At 48.4% G+C, this 11,914-nt stretch overlaps 1 non-coding gene across 1 annotated transcript; it reads right to left on the bottom strand.

Moving 5' to 3' along the window:
- Positions 1-11,232: 11,232 nt before the first annotated feature.
- trnal-uag lies at positions 11,233-11,314 on the bottom strand. Its single transcript has one exon. It is a non-coding gene; the product is annotated as a tRNA-Leu (tRNA).
- Between the last annotated feature and the right edge of the window lie 600 nt (positions 11,315-11,914).

The following is an 11,914-nucleotide window of genomic DNA, read 5'->3' as shown; positions in this document are numbered from 1 at the left end:
AGTAACATTTGGCTTATGAGTCCTGCTCCTTACCAGGACACTACATTGCTGCCCCTTACCATGATGCTACACTGCTGCTTCTGATCACTACACCACTACAATACACTGCTGCCCTGCTCTTTACCACTACACCTCACTACTACCCTGCTCCTTACCACTACACCACATTGCTGCTGAATACATATGACACCTTTTCATTGTCCAAGTTAGTTTTGGTGCTTCGGTGTTTCCACATTTTGAATGAATGACTGCATAATTTAATACTTCATCCTCCTTGTCAAGACATCGCTGGAGATGTTTTTTATTTTTCAGAAGTGTGATCGCCAGCCCGATGCTCCAACACTTCATCAGGAAATGAGGGGAAAATTTCCTGCCCGTCCAAATGTGATAAATATTAAATATGTGTTAATTGCATGTAGGCATATGTTCGGTCTGCCGAGGGGAATACCAAGTAAATATTCAGATCGTTTGATGGATCAGACGTCTCCTGGTATCCAGTGGGTTCCAAATGCCTCCATATGTCAGCAGGAGCTACGTCAAGAAGTTCAGCTTTAGAGGGGCAAATATTTCATTTAAACTTCACAAACAGCATGTAGGTGGTATATTCTGTTATATGAGCAATGTATTAATAAAAATCTTACTTGTTTTTAATAGAAAAAAATGATATTCTGCATTTTACACAACCAAGTTATAATGTGTAACCTGTGAACTGATAGTTATTGTTTAATGTTTAGAATGACAGCTGCATGTAATGAGAACATCTATTTGTCTGATTATTTCCAGCAAACTGTCTGTTTACATAATTGTCCTGGTTTGATGAAAAGCTGAAGGTCACTTCATGTAAACAGGAAATTTTCAGCAAATGTGGGAATTAATCAAAATCTATTTAACACTTTATATCTGACACACACACACATGTTCATTTTAAATGAAAGCAAGACAGATGACTAGCTATTATTATTTTATTGGAAAGATTGATCAAATCCAATTTGATTCATGAGAGACACATATACAGCAGATCTTGGTTTACACATTATGATGTCAAAGTCACATAAATGGCAGAACACAGTCCTGCTGCCCACTCACATACTGTGTCCTTCAGGTTCAATCACAGTTACGCTCACACATATTACAATATGTTTATGAATAATTTAAAATAGAGAAAACAGAGACAGAGCTTTTCAGAGGAAAAGGGGTATAATGAGCCAGCCTGGTTCCAGTTGTACAGTGAGAAAGGGGTATAAGGAGCCAGAGTGGTTCCAGCTCTGCATTGGGAAAGGGGTATAAGGAACCAGCCTTGTTCCAACTCTACAGAGGGAAAGGGGTATAACGAGCCAGCCTGGTTCCAGCTCTATAGCGAGAGAGGGGCATAATGAGCTAGGCTGGTTCCAGCTCTACAGAGGGAAAGGGGTATAACGAGCCAGCCTGGTTCCAGCTCTATAGTGGGAGAGAGGCATAATGAGCTAGGCTGGTTCCAGCTCTACAGAGGGAAAGGGGTATAATGAGCTAGGCTGGTTCCAGCTCTACAGTGGGAGAGGGGCATAATGAGCCAGGCTGGTTCCAGCTCTACAGAGGGAAAGGGGTATAATGAGCCAGCCTGGTTCCAGCTCTACAGAGGGAAAGGGGTATAATGAGCCAGCCTGGTTCCAACTCTACAGTGGCAAAGGGGTATGATGAGCCAGTCTGGTTCCAGTGATAATGGTATTTGCCAGGACATGGCTAAGCCTTTTGTCTTAGCTTCACAGCATCAGGCCTCCAGGCAGACAAACAAAGAGAACAATAGATTAAATCCTTGGTAAGACATATGAGTAACAGGAGTGATTTAAACTTTATTAACAATAAAGGGCACTGCAGAGCGAACAGAGAATCCTGCACAGGAAGAGAGACCAGAGAGAGCAGCCTCTTCCATTTCTAACAGACCTGACACCTGTCCTCTACAGTCTCTGACAGGGAGTGTGCGTGTACATGTGCGTGCGTGCGTGCGTGCGTGTGTGTGCGTGTGCGCGTGTGTGTGTGTGTGTGTGTGATGGGGGGGGCTGAGAGAGAAAGAAGCAGGGTGTGTGGTGCACCAACGTAGCAGAGTGTGTGTGTGTGAGAGAGGAATGGAGTGTGTGAGTGAACGTGTGTGAAAGAGAGAAAGAGAGAAATGGAGTGTGTGTGTGTGCGTGAATAATGTGTGAAAGAGAGACTGAAAAAAGCAGGGAGGGGGCTTGATGAACACCCCCCACACACACATCCCTAAAAGAGGCTGCTCCAGGAGCCTTGAGATTGGCTGCAGGAACCACTGTTGCCATGCCAACACACTGTAAGAATACTGAGGAGATCAGCGTTTCCCCCATGTCTCCCTTCTTATCACCCCTCAGCCTTGAAAACTGCACACCAATCCCATCACAACTGAGAAATGTGAAATGCATATTAGAAAAAATATACATCAATAAGCAACATCCACGACCGCTGTTTCAGTACTGTGCTCTTTCATCACTGTATGCAAGCAAAGGATGGTTATACCATCCTAATCCACCTCTACCTCTGCTACACCCTCTATAACACCCTATGCCGTCTCTGCTACACCCTCTATAACACCCTACGCCATCTCTGCTACACCCTCTATTACACCCTATGCCGTCTCTGCTACACCCTCCATAACACCCTATACAGTCTCTGATACACCCTTTAGAACACCCTATACAGTCTCTGATACACCCTCTATAACACCCTATACAGTCTCTGATACACCCTCTATAACACCCTACACTATTACACCCTCTATACCATCGTACACCATCTCTGCTATACCCTCTATATCACCGTACAGTCACTGCTACACCCTTTATAACACCGTACAGCCTTTGCTACACTTTCTATACTGCATGATGTCTGGAAACTCCAGGGTTACAATGAGCAGACAGTGTAACAAGCAACAATCAAAAATGGTTGGAAAATCAATGGCAGAATAAATATATTAAAGCAGCAGCAGTATGAAGACGGCTGGTCCTCGAGAGAAATAAGCAGCATTCCCACGCTCCACACCGAACTACGCTTGCTGGTTCAGGCCACAGAGCGGGCCGTTACGATGGGACACCAGCGAGCAGAACTGCGGCACTGCACACCGAGACAGCAGACAGCCCCACAGAACCGAACACCCACAGTTCCCACCTCTCTCGGCAGTATGAGCTGCAGCTGTATACATGTACACACCACCTCCACATCCCGCTAGCTGAGGACACCAGTGCTTGCAGACTGTGAAACGAGTGATCATGGGAAACACGGACGGACTCCGCTGTTTATCTCCATGCAAAGGCGCGTGGTAGGATGAAAGGGGCCCTGCCAATGCGCGCCTTTAAGCAGCTAACTGCTGTGCATTTACGCACTGTGCAGAAAGCACTGAGTTTCAGAGTGTTCAGGTCAGTATGGAGGCAAAATATGAGAGATAGGCTGTAAAACTGGCCTAAACACCTCATATGTCAGGGACTGTTCTGGATGGAGACCTGGGCTTTTAGCGACAAGGTTGCTGGTTGGAATCACAGGCAGGCATTGCTGCTGTACCCCTGAGAAAGAAGCTTAACCTCAACTGCCTCAGCAAAGTCATATAAATAGATTACATTTGAAATGTATAATTAAAATAACTGACTGGAATGGGTTTGAATACATTATTTAAGGTAAGATCTGAGCTACAGTGCAGGCTCAGTGGAGATTTTAATGAGCTCCGGCTTGCTTGGCACTGCCTGGTCATCGCCCAGATGCCACAGGGTGATTTGGTTCATGCCCTGCACTCAGAGTGGCAAGTTTCGAATGGGTATTCGAACCCGACACTGTTGCTGCAGCAGGCCTGGGTGGTGACTCAGGCCTGACAAAACCTTGCCCGAGAGCCGTACCCGACGAGCACGACCCCTGGGTAGAGGGGTTCAGCGAAGGCGGTGCGGAAGGTGTGCAGGAGGGAGGGTGGGCCGGAGGACACGCTGTAGAAGGACAGCGTGCCGGCCAGCCAGTCCAAGTACACGCCCACAACCCGGGAGGACGAGGGCGGTGCCGGCGTGGCCGTGTACCTGTGGCAGTGGCACACCGCGTGGCCCTCGACCGAGCAGCTGATGATCCACGACCCCGCTGTCCACCCGAGGCCACACTCGTAGGTCATCTCCGGAGCCTCTTCCGGCACCTTCCGGCGGATGCTGCGGTAGGTCGCCCCGATGTCCACATTCCCGCTCCACTCCACCTCCCAGTAGCAGCGCACCCCGCTCAGGGCCTCCCCGCCCAACGCTTGCTTGTGGTCCCCCTCGAAGCGCTCCGGGTGATCGGGGTAGGGCTGCTCCTCGTGCAACAGCGCCGCCCTGGTGTTCTCCTCAGAGAGCTGCAGCTGCCTGTGGGCCGTGTTAGGGTCCAGAGAAAGCCTGCAGGCATCTACAAATAAAAATAGGGTGAGAGAGTGGGGGTCATATACATTTCCTCACATGAAATTTGAGGGAGCACAGCACCACGGTCAGACTGCCAGTCTGTTTGGCAGAGCCAGTCTCCATATCAAGTGTACCTGTGCTGATCAGTGTGTTTATGACTGTGTGTGTGTGTGTGTGTGTCTGTCTGTCACTGTAACTGAATTTCTTTTACATTTATCCCAGTTCACCAGTTTGGAGTGGGGTAGGCTGTAGTCTGAACAGGCAGACAGACAGGCAGTCAGGCAGGCAGACAGGCAGACAGGCATGAAGGCACGCAGGCAGACTTACACTTCTTCAGTCCTAGAGTGTTCCTGTCTGGCCCGCCATGGTCCACACTGCCAGAAACCCACAGAGACAGGAAATGACTAACCATGAATGGGAGGAAGGCAGCCCTCAGCAGAGCTGGTGCTTTTCCCTCATATGGAACACATCCCTCTTTTACTGCACAGCTGCAGCAGTCAGTAATGACTCCTCCCTTTCCATCTCAGCTGGTGTGTGCTGAGAGTTCCAGCACAAAATGGCCACCATGTATTGGCCAGGTGGCTACTGCAGGTTGGTGTTGGCTGAGGTAAAAGATGGCTTGCTCACCAAGCCAAAATGGAGGAAGGGAGGCCGCCATATGAGTATCCGAGTTAAAGAGCATCTTTTGGTAATGACTCCACGTCCATGACAGCTCAAGCTCACAGTAGTTTGAACTTACAGCAGTTTCTCCAGTTTACAGCTGGGGTCCTCCAGGCCAGCAGAGAGCGCTCTCACTCCTGAGTCTCCTGGTTGGTTGTAGCTCAGATCCAGCTCCCTCAGGTGTGATGGGTTAGACTGCAGAGCCGAGGCCAGAAAAGCACAGCCGCTCTCTGTGACACAACAGCCTGACAGCCTGAAGGGAGAGGGAGAACAGCTTCTATTCAAACCACAAGGGCTGGGATGAAAACAAAAACATCTCAAAGGAGCCTTAGCGTTTATTAGCTTAGCTGCTGCCCTCATCCAAACTGAATCACAGCATGTACAGTTTACATGCTATCCATTTAATCAGCTGAATGTTCACTGTAGCTTTCAGGTTTAGTATCTCATCACCTATGCCCAAACCAGGACGTGAACCTAAAACCCATCAGTAACAAAGCAAAGTCGCCTAACCACTCCCTAACGGCACCACGCTATACCAATAGCTTTTCATATTCTCCATCTGGAAATAAAGCTATGAAATTATTAAGTTATTAAACATTCATGTAAAACCGTGACTTGAGCAGCACGCCCTAAACTGGCAGATGCCCCTTGGTGAAAATCACCTTCTCCAGAGCAAATAAGCATGAGACAGTATGTTTCCCTGTCTTTTCGGCGGCGTCTCTCCCGGGGCGTCTCAGCTGGAGGCACCCTCAGGCTTTAGTGGATTAATGGGGACAGCGGATCAAGAGTTCGGCGGCTAACGAGCCAGCTGTCAGGTTAATGAAGCAGCCAATTTAAGCCAATGTTAGCCTGCCGTAAAATCTGTCATCGGGCAGGAGATAAACTCAAACGTCACAACGTCCTTCTTCTAAACAGAACTAACACTGATACTGGGACCACATCTATGACTGAGGAGCCCAGATGACAATAACCCTGCAAATGAAGTAACTGCAGCGTTCCTCACCCGAGAGTTTGCAGCCTACAGCTGCGGTCCTCCAGTCCAGCAGAGAGCGCTTTCACTCCAGAATCCTGCAGGTCGTTGTCTCTCAACTCCAGCACTATGAGCTCTGAGTGGGGTGAACGCAGCACTGAGGCCAGATCGCCACAGCAGCCCCCTGTGAGATTACACTCCCTCAGACTGTGGAGATGAGGAAATGTGATTGCATTTGTGCTCACAAGTACACACACATTCTCTGTGAGATTGCCCTCCCTCAGTAAATGTTTTCTAAGAACAATGGCCAGTGCAGAGACGAGTAAAGAGAAAACGAGGAGCAAAGCACAGACACTCTTTATCCTACTCACAGCAGCTTTTGCAGTTGGCAGGCAGGGTCCTCCATGCCAGCAGAGAGCGCTCTCACTCCCATGTCCCCCACGTGGTTGCAGCTCAGGTCCAGCTCTCTCAGGCATGAGGGGTTCGAACGCAGCGCTAAAGCCAGAAAAGCACAGCCTCGCTCTGTGATGTGGCAGCCTGACAGCCTGAGGAGAGAGGCAGGCGAAAGCCCCCCAAGGTTTCAGGATCCTCCCACGATAGGAAAGGCGCTAAAAACCCCTGTCTGGGGTCCCTCCTCTCAGACACAATGCCTGTCCGTACTGGTTCCTCAGTCAAGGAATGACCTTCCCACGGGAGTCAGGACAGCAGCAGTGCTGGCCATCCTCCAGCGCAGACTGAAGACCCACCTCTTCAGAGTGTATCCCAGTCCCACCTCAATCCCCACACCCTAACACCTGCTACTTGTATTACCTGTATTACTTGCTGTTTACTTTGCGTACATGTTGTGGCTTCTGTGATTCAGTGACCGTGATGTATGATTGCGTGTACCTTGCTTCCCTTGGTTTCTAGGCTGTCCAGTCAGGTTGCACAGGTTAACTTGTGGTAGGGCTTGAATAGTGTTATGCTCAAACTCACCGGCCTGGGAGTGTTGTTAGCCTGGTCTGACACTGTTGATCTTTCAACTTGGATTGATACACTATTGCTCTTTTGTGCTGGAAGTCACGCTGGATAAGACCGTCTGCTAAATGAATGTAATGTAACGTAATGTCATGTAATGTAATGTAAAAACCAGAGAGGTGGCCTGCGGCTGACTCACCCCAGCCTCTGAAGGCTGCAGTGGGGGCTTGTCAGGCCAGCGCACAGCCGCTCCACCCCGGCGTCACCCAGGGCGTTGCAGCCCAGGTCCAGCGTCAGGAGCGTGCCGATTGGCTGGGACAGAGCAGCGCACAGCCTCGAGGCCCCACGATCCCCCGGGACACAAGACGTGAGGCGGAGGGCCTCCAGCTGACAGTGTGGACTGGCGAGCCCATCGCAGAGACGCTCCAGGGCCCGGTCTGCCAGGAAGCTGCAGCTGAGGTCCAGCTCCCTCAGGGGCGAGTTCTCCGACCTCAGGACAGAGGCTATGGTTTCACACCATGTGTCCGTGTCACACTCATGTAAGGTCATTCTGCAAAGGAAAAAGCAGGGCGGCTTCATCTTTCACCATCCAAATACCTGCAAGCCCTGTGCCTCTGTAAAGAAATTTCCATTACATTACATTATTACATTACTGACATTTAGCTCTTATTGCTCTTATCCAGTAATCTAATTCCATTATGAGCCCTGCCCCCTACTACTATACCACACTGTTTAATGTTCCTAGCTTTCTGTAGGAGTCCAAAGTTTGAACCTTTTGTTCAACTTAGGACGCTTTTGATCCAGTGTGCCAAAGGCTAAACCAACTGTAATTAGAAAACTGTGCCACATAAAAGGCTGTCGGTTTTTGGCATCGTACGAAAACTCACATGGCACTCCTGCAGTTTCGGAGCACTGGAGCCAGCCTCTGCTGCTCCCTGACATCCGCATCGTACGCCCCCAGGTCAAGCACATCCACGACCCGTTCGGAGGTCAGCATTTCGTAGGCCAGCTCCGAGCAGCGGCCTGGCCCCAGACGGCCAGCCGGGGGTGCTCCGGAGCTCTGACTGGCAGCACGCATCTCCTCCACCTCCTCCTCCTTGCTGTACATCTCGCTCAGGCAGTACACCAGGCCAACGCACCTCTCGGGGGCGCTGTACAGCTTCCGGATCATCCTGTGGACGTGCGCCGCGATCTTCCTCACACCCCCGAGGTTTGGCAGGCCATCCGGTCCCGGTTCCCATCCCAGAATGCCTTGCAGGAGTCTCTGACAGGGCTCTTGTGTGATCCCGAGCAGGAAGCCCAGGAACAGGTCCAGCTGCCCGCCGTTGCTGGCCCGGCACACCCTCCGCACCGCGCTCTTCAGGACGTCGAACAGAACGGCTGTCCCGTCCCCCTCATCTGGAGTGCAGTCATCCGACGAATACTCAAACCTGTACCAGCTCTTACCATGCTCCTCTATCAGCCTCTTCCTCTCCCTACACTCGTCCATCTCCAGGATGTTCACATCCCGCCTCCTCCACTCTTCAAACACGTGTACTGCGGCAAAGTACTGTAGTAGACTGGGGTGGGCAAAGCTGTAGTAGGTCCTCTCCCCTGATACCCCGCACCCCTCCAAAAAGACACTGGAGAATGAAGAGGCATCATCCAGGCCGAGGCTGCGCCCCCTCAGCTCCTCCTCACAAAACAGAGGCACCCCCTCCTCTAGGTGCACGAAGGCGAGCCCCGCCAGCTTCAGTATGAGGTCTCGGCTGCAGTTCTCCGCTTGGGCCAGCAGGTGGCAGTATACCTCGGTCAGGGACCGGGGCATCTCAACTCCGCCAACAGCGGTGCTGGCGCTAAGCAGACGCTCCAGGACAGTAGCTGTTATCTGGCACACGGCTGGGATTCGGCACATGAGGTACAGACCTCTGGCTGACTCCAGGTGTGCCGTGACTCTCTCAGAAAGGCCTTGGTCGCCGAATCGCTCCCTGAGGTACTCATCCCGCTGTGCAGGGACATATCCAAAAGCCTCCATCACGCCATAGTCACGGACACAGCCTGGCTCTGTCTCTTCCCTGTAAAGGCACAAGAAAACACCCCTCCATTTTAGCCGTGACTCCTTTCTGCAGGATTACTGGCAGACAAACTCTGTCAGGAGCACTACTGTGGTGCTACTGTCATTGGCATTGAAGGATTTTATTCATTGAACAATACCAAAAACAATGACTCATGCAGGTCAGCATCCCAAGGTTTCTGTGTGCTTCCCCAACATGCCATTAAACAAAATGCTGACTCGGCAATTTTTTGCAGGCCCCCAGGTTATGAACCACCTTGCACTTCAGAATGGTACAGTCATAAGTTTCAAGCCTGTTTTAAAGACATTTAAACTTTATTTTATTTTTTCCTCACTGAAATAAAACTGGTTTGTGTTTATACTTCAGCAGTTTTTTATACAAATTTCAAGTGGTATACAAAATGACAAGTGCTTAACAAATAAGAATAAATCATGTATTAAGAGTAATAATTCGTTTTCTCATCAATTGTACTGTTATTTGTATATGATTTATCATGTTTATGTGTTTAAGCATGAGCCAAACGCAATAACTTACACCCTTCACGCGCAGTACAACAAATTTTAGCCTCAGCAGATGTAGCTAACTTTAGTAGTTACCTTTGTAGTTACCTCAGGTAACTGAACCGTTGTTGTTTGGAACTCTTGAAATGTTCGTAATTAAGTCAGACGTGGAATTATATACAATTAAGACTTTTTGTAGGAATGTATCTCCTTTAAGTTTCATCCTGTGTTTGTTATGAGATAGCCCCAACAGAGACTGAGACTGAGCTGTATTTACATCAGTATATATTCAGATCCAGCTAGGGCTAACTGAGGCAGGTGTTCCACCTCGAACAAGACTAGCTGAGGTGACACAAGTTAGCTAGAATAGCTTTGGTTTGTACATTAGGCTGTTCTAAACATCTGTCCTAGTTGTGCTGCTTGTGGGTAAACTCATTTCCCTCCAGTGTCTGTTTCCACAACATGCTATGCTGTGGGGGGAACTGGAACCAAATGGAAACCTTGGTTCAAAGAGGAGGTTGCTGACCATTACATTACATATTACATTACTGGCATTTAGCAGATGCTCTTGTCCAGAGCAACTTACATAGGTTACAGTTTTTTACATGTTACCCATTTACATGGATATTTACTGGGGCATTTCAGGTTAAGTACCTTGCCCAGGGGTACAAAAGCAGTGCTCCAGTGGGGAAATCGAACTGGCAACCTTTCGGTCACAAGCCCTGCCCCTTGCCACTATGCTACACTGCCGCCTCTGACCAGTTCCACCAGGCACTCCAGTTCAGATGTGGATGGAGATCACAGAGACCATCCGGAACTATCATGGTTCTGAACGCTTCTGGATTCATTACCAACGTATCAGTGTGGTATCCACCAGAGTGGAAGACCTGCACTCTACTCAAATGATATGGATTTAGTTTCAACTCCAGTAAAACAGCACCTCCAATAACTCAGACAGTAAATGGAAATGAGTGAACGGAGTGAGCTTTGACACTTAGTGTTTTTATCTAAGAGAATCAACTTGATACTAATGCGTTTTTAGAGCCATTTCAGTATGTGAACTCTATTAATTGTAATATGTCTGTTGTAATTTGGCATTTTAATTCAAAATTGCCATGATAAAAACATGAATAGTATTACACACCTTTTCACTCCAAACACAGCAGAAAAATGACTGAAAAAAAGATCTTTCTTGCAATGAGTCATTGTGTTGTCATGTATTTTAACCTGTGTAGATACTGAATGTTTTGTCCATTGACGGATTGCAAATTTTTGAATTTGATGTAGCTTAGCCAAGTTAATGCATTATAATTATTGAAATGCATTACATTATTGGCATTTAGCAGACGCTGTTAACCAGAGCCTCTTAAACAGGTTACAATTTTTTACATGTTGTCCATTTATACAGCTAGATATTTACTGAGGAAATTCTGGGTTAAATACCTTACCCTAGGGCAACGCTTCCCAACCCACTCCTGGAGTACCCCCTGTCCTGCATGTTTTAGATCTCTCCCGGCTCCAACACAGCTGATTCAAATGATCAACTCGTTACGAACTCCTGAAGCTGCTTAATAACAAACTGATGTTTAGGATGCAACCCGGTGGTTAATCGAACCAGCAACCCTGAGCCTTGCCACTATGCTACACTGCCGCCCTATAAGGAAAGAGCACTTCACACAGCGCAATTAAAACTTGCCCTTTGGCAGCGGTGGGATTCGAACCCACGCCTCCAGAGAGACTGGAGCCTAAATCCAGCGCCTTAGACCGCTCGGCCACGCTACCGTTACACTACATTCTAAATGCTTACCGTAAAACATGCCTCACTGACTGACAAATATTTGAACCACGAATGTGGATTTAAATCATTGTAGTAGACGTTGTTTCAACAGTGTCTCAATTAATGGTTTATTTGGTTTATTTAACCTGGCCGTTGATTTACAGTACTTCGATAAGCACAGTGATGTTGAATCAACACTTAAGATCAACGTTTATTCAACAGCACAACAGACACTGAGTCCACGTAGATTCAACGTTACCTTACTACTTGCAAATACACATTGTTTCGGCATTACTTAGATGAATCTATCTGGCTGATTTTGCGTTGCTCCACGGGTGTACATTCATCATTGCTTGGATGAGCAAACTGATGTTGAATCGGCACTGAAGATCAGCATTGAACACAATCTGACACCGTTTCCCTGTAATTTAAACTCTTACTTGCCATCTGCGTAGCCTTACTCTGTAGTAGGTGGCAACACAGGGCATAAATCATACATCTAGTTTAGGCATATCTGTGGAGGACAGAGTTGAATCTCACCCAGTCACATCTGTTTGAAGACCTGACATATTTAGCAGGAAAGACAGTTGGTACCGTCACGGTGG

The sequence above is a fragment of the Megalops cyprinoides genome, chromosome 1 (assembly GCF_013368585.1).
Source record: "Megalops cyprinoides isolate fMegCyp1 chromosome 1, fMegCyp1.pri, whole genome shotgun sequence".
In the NCBI taxonomy this organism is placed as follows: Eukaryota; Metazoa; Chordata; class Actinopteri; order Elopiformes; family Megalopidae; genus Megalops; species Megalops cyprinoides.
The sequence above is the reverse complement of the archived record's forward strand: the minus strand, read 5'-3'. Positions and strand labels throughout refer to the sequence as shown.